Here is a 16390-nt window from a genome sequence, read left to right as displayed (position 1 = left end):
CTGCAAATGCAAGGAATGAAGACATGTTAGGAAGCCTGTGTGAGTGCATTTCCCACTGAGATCCAGCTCTGAGGGCCTTCTGGTAGTTCTCTCATTGCAAGAGGTGAGGTTATAAGGAACCAGTCAGCAGGGGCATTGCAATAGGGGGCGGGGTGCCCCGGTCTCCACTCTGCGGGGGGCAGCACGGCGCCACCTCACCACCTCCACCAACGGCCGCCGCATGCACCCGCCCCTCGCTGGAGCAAACAGGGCAGCTTGCTCGGCTCGTGCTTTGATTCTTTCTGCTTGGGCGAGGCAAGGGGTGGGCTGCTGGCACCCTCTCTGGGCCGCCCCTCGCCTTGCCTGAGCAGAAAGAATCAAAGCGCGAGCCGAACAAGCTGTGGCACGGAGCGAGTTTTATAGGGCGACCCCGCGCCATGGCTTGCTCGCAGTTTGGCGGCGGCGGAGCTCCAGCACCGCTGGCGCCAGCGCCAAACCCGCTCCATAGCACGTAGCGTCGCTCCGTAGTGATGTAGGGAGCGACGCTGTGTGCTACGGAGCAGGTTTGGCACTGTAAAACTCGCTCCACACCGCAGCTTGCTCACAGTTTGACGGCGGCGGAGCTCCAGCACCACTGCAGCCAAACCCGTTCCATAGTGCACGTGTGTGCAGTGTCCCTCCGTAGTGATGTAGGGACGTGCTGCGTCACTACGTTACTACACAGCACATCACTACAGAGGGACACTGCGCGCCAAGGGGCGGCTTGTGACACCGCTGCCAGTCAGAGGATCTTTTTGGTAGTCATCATAGCTGCCAAGTTATCCCTTTTTTAAAGGGATTTTCCCTTATGCTGAATAGGCTTCCTCGCGAGAAAAGGGAAAACTTGGCAGCTATGGTAGTCATGCCTCCCCTGTGGAATGTCCTCCCAGCAGATGTCAAACAGGCTATTTTCATACCAAAACTAAAATAAAAGAAATTTGAAAGAGATAACTTTAAAATGTTTTCAATTATGTGTGTTTTTTTAAAAAAATAAACGATTAAAATTAAGATACCTGCTTTTAGAAATGATCCGTTTAAATGAGTGTGTGGCGCCATTTGTATCTTTAGTAGGTAGGAGCTTCAAAATGTCATATACAGTGGTACCTCTGGTTAAGAACTTAATTTCTTCTGGAGGTCTGTTCTTAACCTGAAACTGTTCTTAACCTGAGATACCACTTTAGCTAATGGGGCCTCCCACTGCTGCTGCGCCACCGGAGCACAATTTCTGTTCTCATCCTGAAGTAAAGTTCTTAACCCGAGGTACTATTTCTGGGTTAGGGGAGTCTGTAACCTGAAGCGTCTGTAACCTGAAGCGTCTGTAACCCGAGGTACCACTGTATATATTTTGCCAACCTCAGGCCTTTCCACAATATATTATTTAAAATGCATTTCAATTTCAGTCTTCATGGGAGAGTGATCAGCCCTGTGGCAATGAAACAGTTAATTCTGCATTCCCTGGGATTGAGCTTCATGAACTGAGAGTCAAATCCACAGATTTTGCACATTTTGCAGACCTGATATTCAGAGGGCATTAGAAGGGTGTTTCCTGATTAGATTCCCATGCCTGAGTCTTCAGCATAGAGAGATAGAGAAATAGATAATTTCCTTTTAAACTTTCACCAGAATTACGAGCGTGGGTTTTTTTGTTTTTGTTTTGTTTTGCCCTCTGTCTTTGTTTTGTGCCCCTGTTACTCAGCCCTGCACTCAGTTGAACTTGATGGAATACATTGTGCAAATCCATGGCTATCACTTGTGTATCAGCAGGTGAAATCTCAAGAATATAAGCATTATTACAGACTTTCTGATGAGAGTCAGGCGGAGCCCAATACCAATAATGCCAACCCTTTCATGTAGGAAGTTAAGGTGGACATTTTAATAGGGAAAGGTAATAAATGGTTGATTGCACCAGGATGATAAAGGCACACACAAACATTCTTACACATTACAGTGTGTACATTCTGTACATCAAGGGAGGAATCATTAAGTTGTTGCTCAACTGCTATTAGTGCAACAAAATGTTTCACAGAAATGTGCAGAGCTGCAATTCCTGGCTGCAGAAACCAGGATGATGGGAAGAGTCTAGGTATTTAGGCACCTGTAACTATTTAGGTCAGAAACTGGGCCCAGTGCATTTTGTCCCATGCAGTGATTATATTAATAATCTGTCTACCCTGATACAGATTATTAATATAATCACTGCATGGCAGTGTATGCCCTGCCTTCCCAGTCAAAACCTAACAATTGGCACCTGCTACGTAGAGCAAGGGCTATTAATTTAATTTTAAAATCTACATGGCTGTCCACACAGAGGTATTCTCTTTTTTAAAAAATGATTTTTATTACATTTCCAAATACACAACATCAAACAATCAAACAACACACAATGACAACAACAACAACAACAAACAAACAAAAATAACATAAATTTTTATATTTTTCCATCTCTTCCCCTATTCTGATTCGTTTTGCACTACCAAGCTTCGACTTTCCTCCCTCCCATCATTCGATTTTCTTTTCTGCTCCTATCTCGCAGTTTCTTTTAATCCAACTAATTAAAACCAATTCGTAGGATTTTTTTCAGTCCTGCAAGTGTCTTTAAACTTCTACAGTTTTTCTCCATATAGTCCACAAATTTGCTCCAATCCTTTTGGAACCTTGTCTCTCCCTGGTTTCGGATCCCGCAGGTCAACTTTGCTAACTCTGCATAGTCAATCATCTTCGTCTGCCACTCCTCAATGGTCGATAACTCCTGTATTTTCCATTTTTGGGCTAATAAAGGTCTAGCTGTGGTTGTAGCATACAAAAATTCTTTTTTATCTTCTTTTGCAATCTCATCTCCTATTAGTCTCAATAGAAAAGCCTCAGGTTTTTTGGGGAAAGTATACTTACTTTTTCCCCAGTTCATTATATATCATTTCCCAAAATCTTTTTACTTTTTCGCATGTCCACCACATATGAAAAAAATCACCATCTTTATCCTTACATTTCCAGCATGATTTACTACTCATTCTATACATCTTAGCTAATTTCACTGGTGTCAAATACCATCTATACATCATCTTCATTACATTTTCTTTCAAAGCAGTACATGCAGTAAATTTCAATGTTTGATTCCACGATTTCAACCACGCATCATATTCAATATTATACCCAAAATCTTTTGCCCATTTTATCATCACATCTTTTGTCAACTCATCTTTCGTATACCATTCTAACAGAAGATTATACATCTTTGACAACAATTTCATTCTGCCTTCCAACAATTCTATTTGAAATTTGGACCTTTTATCTTCAAAACCAATTTTTTTATCATTTAATAAAAACATCATTAACTTGGTGGTACTGCAACCATCCAGTTAATACCTCTTTTATCTCTTCATATGGTTTCAATTTCCAACCTTTATCTGATTTCATCAAAATATCCTCATAGGTGGCCCTCCTCCCCTCTATATTAAATTTTTTAACAGTCAACACCTCCACCGGCGAAATCCACCATGGGGTCTTTGTCTCTAACAGCATTTTATTTTTTCCCAAACCTCATATAATGATCTTCTTATCACATGATTTGTAAAACCCTTATGAACTCTTGTTTTATCATACCAAAGGTAGGCATGCCAGCTAAATCTGTTGTCGTAACCTTCTAAATCTAACAAATCTGTGTTTTCCAGTGTTATCCATTCTTTCAGCCAACAGAGACAGGACGCTTCATAATATATCTTCAAATCTGGCATGGAGAATCCACCTCTCTCTTTTCTGTCAACCAATATTTTAAATTTTATCCTTGGTTTTTTTCCCCTGCCAGACAAATCTAGACAAAATTTTCTGCCATTCTCTGAATTGTCCTGTCCCTTTAATTATAGGAATTGTTTGGAATAAGAATAACATCTTGGGCAACACATTCATCTTAATCGCAGCTATTCTTCCAAGAAATTCTATTCCACGTTTCCAGATCTCTTTTTATCTCTTTCCACACTGGTTCATAATTGTCATTAAACAAATTGATATTCTTTGCTGTCATCCATATTCCTAAATATTGTACTTTTTTGCCACCATAATTCCATATTTTTGTTGTATTTCTTCTTTTTCTTCCATCTTCATATTCTTGACCACCACACACAGAGGTATTCTCTGGGCAGCTTACCATGAGAAAAATATTTAAAATGTATTAGTTTACTGTTAAAATATCAGGAAAAGACAGCAGGGGAAAGAACATCTTTACAATGCAGAAAGCATAAAATAATTTAACGCCAGAAACTGTAAGCGCAATTTAAAACCATGGATTTTTAAAAGGGTTTCAACCTGGCACTGAAAAGACTAGGTGAGCCTAGACTAGGTGAGCCTATCTGGGGAGGCCACTGTATAGCTGGGATGTCTCTGTTGAAAATTCCCTCTCTTTAACAGTAACCTGCCTCATTTCACTTAGTGGGGGCACCCAGAGCAGGGTCTCCAAAGAGGATCTTTTAGGCATGTGCAGGAAGAGGTAACCTGGTCCCAGGCTGTTCGGAGTTTTAAATGTTAAAACCAACACTTCAAATTAGGCCCAGAAATTAAATGAAACCCAATGCAGTAGGTGAAACCAGTGGGAAGTAGGGTAGAGAAACAGGAAAAGGAAGGAGAAACAGGTACAGGTGTGCTCTGAGAGTACACCAGGTTCCTGCCTCTTGGAGACTTCATTCATTTATTTATTTTGCCACCTGGGAGTGGTGAGGAATTTTCCCTAGCTTTGCCGAGTTATCAAAAGAGTACTCAGACTGCATAGAGGCACACTGTCCTGGCTCCTGTCCAAAAACGCAAATGCATGTATTTAAGAAAGGGATCATTATTCAGACAAATAATGGTACAGGCTCAGCAGCAGACACAAAGCTCAGGAGTTCAGCAACTCAAGAGCACGACAAGAAGTTCAGAGCTGGACAGAAGCAACAAAGATGCCACAACAAAGTTCCATGCCTCTCCCACCAAGCTTTTAATGGCAAGGCTTGGTACACTCACTCGTAAGACTCACTTGCCTTGTGGGAATGTCAGGTTTGCAAATGTGCTCTCCTCTGGGATGTGTGGCTCTGCACCTAGTTCTAGATGACAAGACTGCACCTTCCTGTTGGGGCTCCTGTTCAGCCTTTGCCAGCTCTGGTCCCTCTTCCCTCTTGGCTGCCCCAAACCCTCCTGAGCTATTAGCAGGAAAGCTGCAGCAGGGAGAGCCAGCATCCTTGCTGTTTCTGGCCAAGTGACTGAAGGGAGAAAAGGGAGATCCCTCAACAGAGGTCCACACCATTCAGACCTGCTCTCTGTTTCTTCTGTCAGATCCTGCCAACCTCAGCCCAATCCTGACTACGCCGTGGGGCTCATAACACACACACACACACACACACACACACACACACACACACACACACACAATACACATTGGAAGAATGTTTTAGGGAGTTGTGAGTAGCCCTGCCTGCATAGCTGGCATGTACAGTGGCTATGTCACTGCTGTCCACAGAGCCCTCCATACACATGAAGGAGCTCTATGCATGTTCTGACATGTGGATAGCAGTGGGCATGGCCATTGCATGCGCTGCAGATCTCAGCCTAGCCCACACAGCCCTGTATACCCTTCCACCTGTTTACCTGTTCTTTCAGTGCACAAGGGAATAGCTTGAACCCCCCATGTGTTTGGTCATTATGTCATCAGCTTATCCTCTCTTCCACTATTCCACTGGAATGGCATTTGAAAGCACTTTAATGTATTTGCAGTGTAGAATTACAGTTGGGTCAAAAGCCCAGAACCTGCAGAGATTTGCAACCCCAAATTTTTGAATTTTTAATCTACTATCCAGGCTGACTGTTTAGTTTGTTATTCTGTGACCTCTCCTTATCCTTCAGCCAAGGTCCTGAAATGCTGCCAAAGCCTGACTTTATTCAAACAAGCATTTCTAAGCCTGCCCACATCAAGAAAGGAAGAAGAGTTCCATAAAGTAGTAGGGCCAGACTGTGAGTTACCGAATGTTACAGCAAGTTATGGTTCAATAAGAAGGGAAAGCTCACTGTTGGACAGAAAAGCACTTTGTGTAGTTCAATACTAGGACTTCTTCAGAGTTTCTACCTGTTCTCTAATTACAGGTCTATATACCTTTAACAGCTGTATGATTGTCAGAGGTAGAATAAATGAAGCTTGAGCAGCAGTTGCGAACCTGTGGCCTTCCAGATATTGCCGGACTTCATCAATCTCAGCCAGTATGGTTAATGGGCAGAAATGATAGGAGTTGTAGTCTAACAACTTCTGGAGGGTCATTCTTGTCTTAGAGTTTTGTAGGTGAAATCATAGCTGCCAAGTTATCCCTTTTTTTAAGGGATTTTTCCTTATGCTGAATAGGCTTCCTCGCGAGAAAAGGGAAAACTTGGCAGCTATGGGTGAAATATGGAAGAAGGAGAAGGGTGGAGGCTGAAGCAAAAACAATTTAAAATACAGGTGTGCATGTAAATAATAAAAATTACTTTCAGTCATATTATTATTACCTGGGGCAGCCTATATTTGTTACAGTTCCAAGGTTCCTCCCACACTGCACCTGATAAGTTCTGCGAAAGTGAATAGTGAATTGCACAAACAATGGCTTCACACAATTCTCCCTTCCCAAGCAAGCTCAAGTTGCAGATGTTCCCACAAGCTGTTCAGGCAAGCGTGCTGCTCCAGGTAGCATATGAAGTAGTCCTCCACCAACTGTACAGTTTGCAGGGCCGGGAGTAGGAAAGACAGCTTAAAAGCAATTACTTTTTCCAGGAAGGAAAGTAACCTTTAAAAATGATAACCCAAGATGTGTGATGAGCTAACATATAATCCAATTTGATGAGAGCAGAATAAAGCTTGGAAGCTCTCAGGGTAGATAACCAACCATCATACAGTTCAAGGTTATTTTTGCTGAAAGGCAAGGGATCGTTTGATTTATTACTGCAGCAAAGTCCAGGGCAGTCAGCTGTAAGGAGTGTGAGAGTGTCTGCTGTTGTAGGAGCCCTGAATTTAGTTAAATGCTAGCAAGTAAGTGTCTTGTTTTAACACCGTCTTCCAACTAAAGTGATTTAAAAGATCAGCTGCAGAGATATGAGCTTTCAAGATACAAAGTCATATTTCAATAAAATAAACACTTAAAAGTGAAAATTTCAGTTGCATGCCAATGCAGATGAATGATGAATGAACAAATGAGTGAATGAGAGGAGATGACTGCAGAGATCTGCCTGAACATGTTGGACAGAAGGAGCAGTGCTGGATTAAACCCTGTGGAGGCCACTAGACAGTTGAAATCTTAGGGGAGGGCTTTTCAAATTATCTCCTAATACTTTTTTATTTATTTTACCAATCAACAATTTTAATAAACCAATTTTAAGATCAAATCAATCTTATTTGGATCTGTTGTTTTGGGCCTCCTAAAAGGCATGGGGTCCATAGGCTAGTGCCTACTCTACCTATTTGGTAATCCGTCACTGAGGATGAGGATGCCAACAAGGATGCATATAGAGTTTCTTGAAGGTGATGAAAGGACAGAAACTGGACACAAAGCTGCCGACTGAGGTGGGAAGCCAGCCTTGACTGATCCCATGCTTTTTATAACAGGACAGCAGAATTTTCATGGCATGCAGAGAGGCACCATCACCTTTTAATTGCTGCCAGTGTTAATGCTATAGTTACATGGCTAGTTCAAAGTTTTGCAGTCTGAACTGGTAAACAGGGTAGCTATTTTTTGCTTATAGCTGAATGCTATTTCTAGAGAATCTGAACTAACAGTACAGAGCCTCCAATTCTGCAATCTTCCTCACTAACAATATCATATTTTCAACAGCAACAAAAAATACACAGGTCTGTGTCTTAGGGCAGGCTCATATGCACTCCTGTCATTGCTGCTGGAAAGCTCCTGTCATCACATCAGCTGTCTCAAGAGCTGTGGGGCATATTTCAATGAAGTTGCCACAGTGCTTTGAGAAGGACCATGGCTCAGTAGTAAAGCAGCTGCTTTGAATGCAGAAGGTCTCAAATTCAATCCCCAGCATTTCTGAGTAGGGCTGGGAGGGAACCTACTTGAAACCCTGGAGAGCTGCTGCCAGTCAGTAGGTGTCTTCTTCTTCTTTGACAATCACTCGTAGCCAAGTAAGATTGTCTTCCATGAACAAGGTCTTAACAGTGAGTCCCTAAGTAACTGTGGAGGCCAACTCTGGATCCACACATCCTTCCACATTGGGGACATAGGTTATTGGGTGGAAGCTAATCACAGTGAGGGTTTGCCAAACGTGGCTTCCTCTTAGCACATTTCTCCCTTTCATCCTGAGCTCAAGCATCTTCAAAGTCAACGACACCCTTGGTAAAGGCTATTCTCCAATTGGAGCTCTTGCAGGCCAGTGTTTTCCAATTTTCAGTGTTTATACTACATTTTTTTATTTGCCTTGAGGGAGTCTTTAAATCTCTTTTGTTGACCACCAGCATTATGCTTTCCATTTTCCAGTTCAGAATAGCGTAGTGGTTTGGAAGACACTGGTTGAGCTTATCTGCACATATTTTCCCCTGATTTGTTTCTCTCATTCCTTGCTCTTGACAACAAGTGAACTATTTTAAAAAACCGGTCTTGCTAAAAATGCAATCAATTTTCACATACTATATCCATTATCGTACACATTATGATATGTATAATATTATATGCATAAGGTAAAGGTAAAGGAACCCCTGACCATTAGGTCCAGTCGTGACTGACTCTGGGGTTGCGGCGCTCATCTCACGTTTTTGGCCGAGGGAGCCGGCGTACAGCTTCCAGGTCATGTGGCCAGCATGACAAAGCCACTTCTGGCGAACCAGAGCAGCACACGGAAACACCGTTTACCTTCCTGCTGTAGTGGTACCTGTTTATCTACTTGCCCTTTGACATGCTTTTGAACTGCTAGGTTGGCAGGAGCTGGGACCAAGCAACGGGAGCTCACCCCGTTGCAGGGATTCGAACTGCCGACCTTCTGATCAGCAAGCACTAGGCTCTGTGGTTTAACCCACAGCGCCACCCGCGTCTATTCACATATTCGTTCCAGGTTTCCTGCAGTAACCATCACATAAATGGACACAGAGATCAAAGCATACAATTGTATAAAAATTCTTATGTGTTAAGTATTAACAGAATCAGGCTTTAGAAAGATAGTGTTGCACAGGACAATATGCATTTATATGTATTATGCACATGATATACTTTTTTACTGTTTATTTTTTCCATATGTTTTTATGTATAATTCTCATATGATCTGTCAGACTTTTAAAAAAAAGGCAATGCACAAGCATCTTAGACATAAGCAGCTGCTCAAATCAAGAGGCAAAATGTAATCAGGTTGGAACTGCCAAACTTCATGCTTGAATCTGCTTTCTTAAAGGAACTGCAATTATTTGAACCTTGGTGCACCACCTCTAATTGCAATACTTTTATCTACTACATCCCTGTGGGCTCAGAGTGTCAATCTCCTCAGAAGTAAATGTGTGGTGAGCATTTCATTAAACTGCTAAACATCTTTTCAAATGTTCCTTTCAAAGACCAGTTCTTTTCATTATGGCTAGAACACGCTATGCTGAAGACCTTTCAAAGACCAGTTCTTTTCATTATGGCTAGAACACGCTATGCTGAAGACCTTTCAAAGACCAGTTCTTTTCATTATGGCTAGAACACGCTATGCTGAAGACCAGTAAATGAAGCATTCTTGCTGCATCACACCTGCTCTCTTTTTTTTTGCTTTTTGCTATGTAATTTTGGATTTTTTGGTTAATTAATTACCTTCCTTCAAAAAGAAGAAGAAGTAGAAGACTCATCTGTGGATTTTCCTTTCCATCTTCAGTGCTTCGTACAATCATGGAACTGTAGAGTTGGAAGGGATCCCAGGATTCATCTAGTCTAACCTACTGCAATGTCAGGATCTCAACTAGATCATACATGACAGATGGCCATCCAACATCTGCTTAAAAACCTGCAAGGAAGGAGAGGCCACCACCTCTCGTGGGAGTCTGTTCCACTGTCGAACAGCTGCTTTCTTGTAACTTGACTCCATTGGTTTGGGCCTTACCCTCTGGAGCAGGATAAAACAAGCTTGCTGCATCGTCCATGTGACAGCCCTTGATATATTCAAGATAGCTATGATATCTTCGCTCAGTCTCCTCTTATCCAGGCTAAACATACCCAACCATTCCTTATAAGGTTTGGTTTTCAGACTCTTGTTCATATTGGTTATCCTGCAGTGTACATTCCCAGCTTGTCATTATCCTTTTAAAATTGTGGTGTCCAAAACTGGACACAGTACTCCAAATGTGGACTGACCAAGAATAGTGTGGGACTATGAATTACCTTGATTGGGACACTCTCCTTCTGTTGATGTAGCCTAGAAGAGCATTCACTTTTTTCCTGCTGTATCTCACTATTGACTCATGCTGAGCTTGTGGTCGACTAAGACCCATAGATCCTTTTCACATGTACTGCTAATAAGCCAGGTGTCCCCCATCTTATATTTGTGCAGTTGTATTTTCCTGCCTAAGTCTAAAACCTTACATTTGTCCCTATTGAAATTCATTTTACTATTTTGGGCCTAGTTCAATATGTTAAGGTAATAATGAATCCTGATTTTTATTTAGTTGTTGGTATTATGCTGCAAGATACATGATTTTTGAAATGCTTAATTGTAGTAATAGTAGTAGTAGGAATAATAATAATAATAATAATAATAATAATAATAATAAACAATTGAAACTCATTAACAGAGAGAAAGCATCTAAGTTGCAGCCCATGCTTTACATGCTATCAGATGTAACAGTGCCCTGATAACTTCTTTTTTTAAAAAAAAAGCGCTTTGAAATGATGGAATTTAGAACTGAGTATGGGGGTGAGAAAAATTGGTATGGGGAATAAAATATATGAAGTGCCGAGGGCCTTCTGGCGGTTCCCTCGCTGCGAGAAGCCAAGTTACAGGGAACCAGGCAGAGGGCCTTCTCGGTAGTGACACCCACCCTGTGGAATGCCCTCCCATCAGATGTCAAAGAGAAAAACAACTATCAGACTTTTAGAGGACATCTGAAGGGAGCCCTGTTTAGGGAAGCTTTTAATGTTTAATAAATTATTGTATTTTAATACTTCTGTTGGAAGCCGCCCAGAGTGGCTGGGGCAACCCAGCCAGATGGGTGGGGTATAAATAATAATAATAATAATAATAATAATAATAATAATAATAATAATATATTATTGTTATTATTGTTATTATTGTTATTATTACTATTATTACTACTACTACTGGGAAAATACTTGTGAATAACTTCATCTTGACCATATATATATATATATATATATATATATATATATATGCCATGTCCTTTGGGTCACTCACAGCAGATTATTATTATTCCCCCCCCCCCATGCATGTGAAAAACAAATAGTTATGGTAATTAATCATTTGAGTAGGATTTTCTCCCTGCTTCCACTTTCATCTGATTATGGAATCTAAGTTCATAATGAAGTAACACTCCTTGGGAAATATATCAAAGGAAAAAGTGGACAGGGCCAACAGTCTTAGTTTGTAAGCAGTGCTCCCCAGAGCATTTTTGGAAGCTAGCACTTATGCTTAATGCGAGCTGACATGTGTTGCCCATGCAACACAATGAACTCTAGAAACTGCTCCAGAGACTGAGCACAGATCTCTTTGTGCAGAGCCGCTGGGACTATTATCTGTCTCTGAATGAAAACAGCGGTTGGATTCCAGCTTCTATTGCATTGTCAGAATCAAGCTGGCCAATAGCCCCTGGGTTAATTTGTCCTTGTAACCTTGATATATGTAATTTTTATAGGGGGAAGGTTGTTAGGAGATAAAGTTAAACAAAGTGCAAGCAGCCAGAATGAGACTAGAGCTGAGCTGAAATTTCCCAGATGATGTATTTCTGACAAGAGTTCTGGGATTCTTATTTTGCTCAGCTCCGCCCCTGCCATTTCCAAGATGTATTTCTGAGATAATTTCTGAGTTTCTTATTTTTCTCATCTCCCCACCTCACTTCCACCAAGGAGACCATTTTGCATAATTTTCTCCATAATTATTTTCTACCATTCCCCATGCACAAATGCAACTTTCCGGGGCACTGCAAAGAATGCAGAAAATGGTGGGCAAGCTGCCAACATACTTGCTGTTGCCACCACTTGTAGTGGCAGCGGAAACAAGAGGAAACACCAAACTGTGAGGGGAAAAAAAGAGGTTAAGTTGCTGCCATTGATGGGGGAGAAATTAAATTCAGTTCTCATTTGTAGGTAAATCTACACGATTCACACTTTCTGAAGCAGGACTCTGCCATCCTTTAAAGTGTTCACTTCTCTGATTTTTGCCATACAAAGTTCTCTATGCAAGTAATGTGTACAACAAATGCATATACTAGGGTAATGTGTGCATAAAATGCATCTATTAGTGAAAACAGCATATAAAAATGCATTGTTAAAAAACTGTATATTATTATACTACATTTAATATCCATTTTTATTAACATTTGAAGAAAGTGGTCTGAGTTCGCATGAAACAAGTCTCTGCTCTGAGAAGAGGCTCTGGGAAGAGGCCACCTGAAATAGGAGGCAGCCTGAGAAACCTGTGCCATTCAGAGCTTCTCAAAGATAAATATCTCTAATTGTAATGAGAAGTATGGATGGCTCCTTTGTTTCTGTTGATGGATTGCATCTTCAAAACAAAAAGTTAAAAAATAGTCTTGCATGCTTACCATTTAGGCCAGGCATCCCCAAACTTCGGCCCTCCAGATGTTTTGGACTACAATTCCCATCTTCCCTGACCACTGGTCCTGTTAGCTAGGGATCATGGGAGTTGTAGGCCAAAACATCTGGAGGGCTGCAGTTTGGGGGTGCCTGATTTAGACTCTCAGACACTTGCCTGAGTGTAAGTCGCAGAAGGCTTACTTCCACCTAAGCATGAATGGGATTAGAGTGTCCTAGTTCCATCTAAACATGCACAGGATACAGACTCTTAGTTTCATGTTCCAATTTTACAAATATTTTAACAAAGAATTACAAACTCAGTAAAGAGAATCACATCCTCAAATCGACCCCCTCCCCACCTTTCTGTGGTTACTTATTTTATATCTTTTACCACCGCATATCCAATTCAAACCTATCTACCAATTTTCCTTTGATATTCCCTTAAAGTTATTCTTTCTGCACATTTTTACATCAATCCTGCTAATCCTAATGATTTACAATAATTCTTCAAATAGTCCACAAATTTTCCCCATTTTGTACTAAAAAGTCTCTGTTCTTGATTTCTTATTCTTCCGGTAAGTTTTGCCATTTAGGCATACTCCATTAATTGCTTCTTCTTTCCATCTATGGGCATGGAGTCACATACATAAATAATTTATTCTGTTACAGTATTTGGGTTCCTCAGAACCTAAGAGAAAAGCTTCTAGTTTTTAACTAAAGGTTATCTTCAACATTTTTAAAGCTCATTATAAATCATTTTCCATAAATGTTTTGCTACCTTACATGACCACTACATATGGAAAAATTAACCCCCTTTCTCTTTACACTTCCAACAGATATCTGGTTCTGATCTATACATTTTTGCTAACTTACTAGGAGTCAGATACCATCTAAACATCATTTTCAGGTAATTTTCTTTTATCGTGTAGCACTCTGTAAATTTCAAATCTACATTCCACAGTCTTTCTGATGCTGCCATTTCAATATTATGTCCCATATCCATTGCCCTGCAGACTCTTCGTTTCACTGTGGAACAGTGAGATTGAAAGGGTTATTGATTGCTCTCTCTGGCCATGGACACTTCAGGAGGCTCATTGGTTTACTGAGGAGCTGTAGGCAATGGAATAGACTGGACATCAGCTAGAGTACAGGTGTTTTAGGTCTCGGTGGGAATCTGACAGAGGTATGACTACATAGCTGTTCCTACCACAATGGTAGCAAAGGAAGCATATATCTTTGTTCATGGGCGTACCAAGCAAGGGGCAGGGGGGCAGCTGCCCCGCCATGAAGCAATTTTTTTAAAAAATGGTTATAAAGTGATGAAATGAAACAAAATTAGGTAGGGTGATGGCGAATAATCAGTTGTTTACCACACTGAAATGATTTAAAAACTGAGAAGTATCTAGAGCCACCTAGCAACTGGTAGAGGAATCTATGTCAGCCTGCCATTGGGATTCAAGGGAGGGAGAGGTCTCTAGCGGGCTCTAGCAGAGAGAAGAGGGAATCTTCTAGAGGGGTCTCCTGAGTTCCGCGTCACTAAACTGAGCCGCCCGCTATTAGTTTACCTTCTTATTTACATTTAGAAGACATCGAGGCTGCCTAAATGGATATAAGAAACTGGTTCCAAAAAGGTAAGGTAAGTAATTTCTGTAGAAAATTAAATTTTAAAGGGTAAAGACCTGGCTCAGAAGTACAATGGGAGAGGACAGACTGACTGGGTTGTGTTTGATGAGCGTCTATCAGAAATTCTTCAAGGAAAATCAGGACTGGATTGAAACGAAAGTTTGGAACAAGTTTTCTTCAAACCCAAGAAAAATGATATTGGTATAAGACATGTAATTAGAATAAAAATTAAAAAAATTCAAGCATATAATTGTTTGTAATAACTACCGTAATAAAGCACTGCTATAATTATATATAATTTTCTTAAAATTTTGGTTACATTCGCCTTTTCCGTGCTGAAATGTCACAACCTGAACGGCCATGGCTTGCCCCCCCCCCAAGTTTTGATCCTGGGTCTTTGTTTCTATTGAGTTCTCAGTGAATCGCCCAGTAGAGATATTTAGACTGGTAAACAGGCTGGCCTAGAACAGGGTGGTATCATTGAAGATGGACCAGTCAATCACGCAGATCCATACTGAACTTGAGGCCAGAATTGGTTCAAGTCTATAGCAGGCCCTGGCAGCGTCATCAAATTACACCTAGTGTGATCAGTTCCTATTGTTGCAGCCCAAGGATGTGAAAAAGATGCTTACGGCAGTGAGGCCAACAACATGCCTTCTTGATTCCTGCCCATTATGGCTGATACAGTATTTTAACAGGCTCCTGAACTAGATGGTTAAAGGGTTTCTTCTAGTTTATCTTCTAATTTCTGAGAAATCACATTTGAAGATAACTGAGGAGAAACAGCTTGTCCACCCCTGCCTTTAGAATCTTTGAAAGCTCAGTTCATAGAAGTTCTTTCTCCACTCCCAGAAGTAGGCAGTGCAAAGGCTGACTCTCACAGTCTTAGAAAGCACACAATGAAGAATGTATTCCATGTATTTTCCTGTCTGCTAGCCTAAGTAGGCTGGTAGGAATGTACAGCCTCTGCTGTAGATTTATCTGCACATAAATTATGCAGTGCTCCCATTGGATTGTGAAACTGAATTGTTTGCATACTTTTGTAATAGCCTCATGTACACATGACGTATCACTGCATACCAAATGTGCAACATGGCTACAAGTTGCAATGGTTGGTCTGCCAGCTACACCCCCTTTTAGACAGCAATGACTTCGCCACTGTACTCTGGTAACTTGCAGCTTGAATTATTGCAATGCACTCTACATGGTGCTCTTTGTGTAAGACCCAGAGGTCTCTCTTGGTAGTCGCACTGCCCTCAAAAGCTTGAGTGCGGGTGCCCCAGGAGTTGCCATCCAACCTCTGTTTAAAAACCTCCAAGGAAGGAGAGTCCACAACCTCATAAGGAAGACTGTTCCACTGTTGGACAGCTCTTACTGTCAGAAAGTTTTTTTGGTATGTTTCGTCAGAATCTCCTTTGAATCCATTAGTTTGGGTCCTAGCCTCTGGAGCAGGACAAAATAAACTTGCTCCATCTTCCACATGACAGCCCACGAGAAATGTAGCATTGTACAGTCATACCTCATGTTACTGACGCTTCAGGTTATGTGTTTTCGGGTTGCGGACTGCAGGAAACCCGGAAGTGCCAGAACAGGTTACTTCCGGGTTTTGCCACTCACACATGTGCAGAAGCACTAAATCACACTATGCACCTGCGCAGAAGCGCCAAATCGTGCCGGCGCCTGTGCAGACGCCGCGCTTCAGGATGCGAACGCTGCAGGTTGCAGACGTGCCTCCGTCACAGATTATGTCCGCAACCCGAGGTTCCACTGTAGTTGATTGTTCTGGCTGTTAACATACATCATCTACTCAGCCTTTAATCACACAATCCTGTGATGTTTGCTCAGAAGAAAGGTGTTCACTTTGGCTTATACCCTAGTAAACTTGCTTGCGTGTCGAGGTCACAGGACATCCCCCCCAAATAATTCACACATCACACCGTAAATGAAAGGTTTTGGCATTATTTTGGCCACAACTTTATTTAAAATACAACCAAATGTGAGTGGTTGCTTAGGCATTGGTTAATCCA

At 41.4% G+C, this 16390-nt stretch overlaps 1 long non-coding RNA gene across 1 annotated transcript in view; it reads left to right on the top strand.

Moving 5' to 3' along the window:
- LOC132592680 (uncharacterized) overlaps positions 1-14368 on the top strand; it is a 59759-nt gene extending 45391 nt beyond the window's left edge. The window contains exons 2-3 of the long non-coding RNA XR_009558215.1: positions 13577-13647; positions 14324-14368. This is a non-coding gene — a long non-coding RNA (uncharacterized LOC132592680). The remainder of the gene's footprint in view (positions 1-13576; positions 13648-14323) is intronic.
- The last annotated feature ends 2022 nt before the right edge of the window (positions 14369-16390 follow it).

The sequence above is a fragment of the Zootoca vivipara genome, chromosome 9 (assembly GCF_963506605.1).
Source record: "Zootoca vivipara chromosome 9, rZooViv1.1, whole genome shotgun sequence".
Classification (NCBI taxonomy): domain Eukaryota; kingdom Metazoa; phylum Chordata; class Lepidosauria; order Squamata; family Lacertidae; genus Zootoca; species Zootoca vivipara.
The sequence above is the reverse complement of the archived record's forward strand: the minus strand, read 5'-3'. Positions and strand labels throughout refer to the sequence as shown.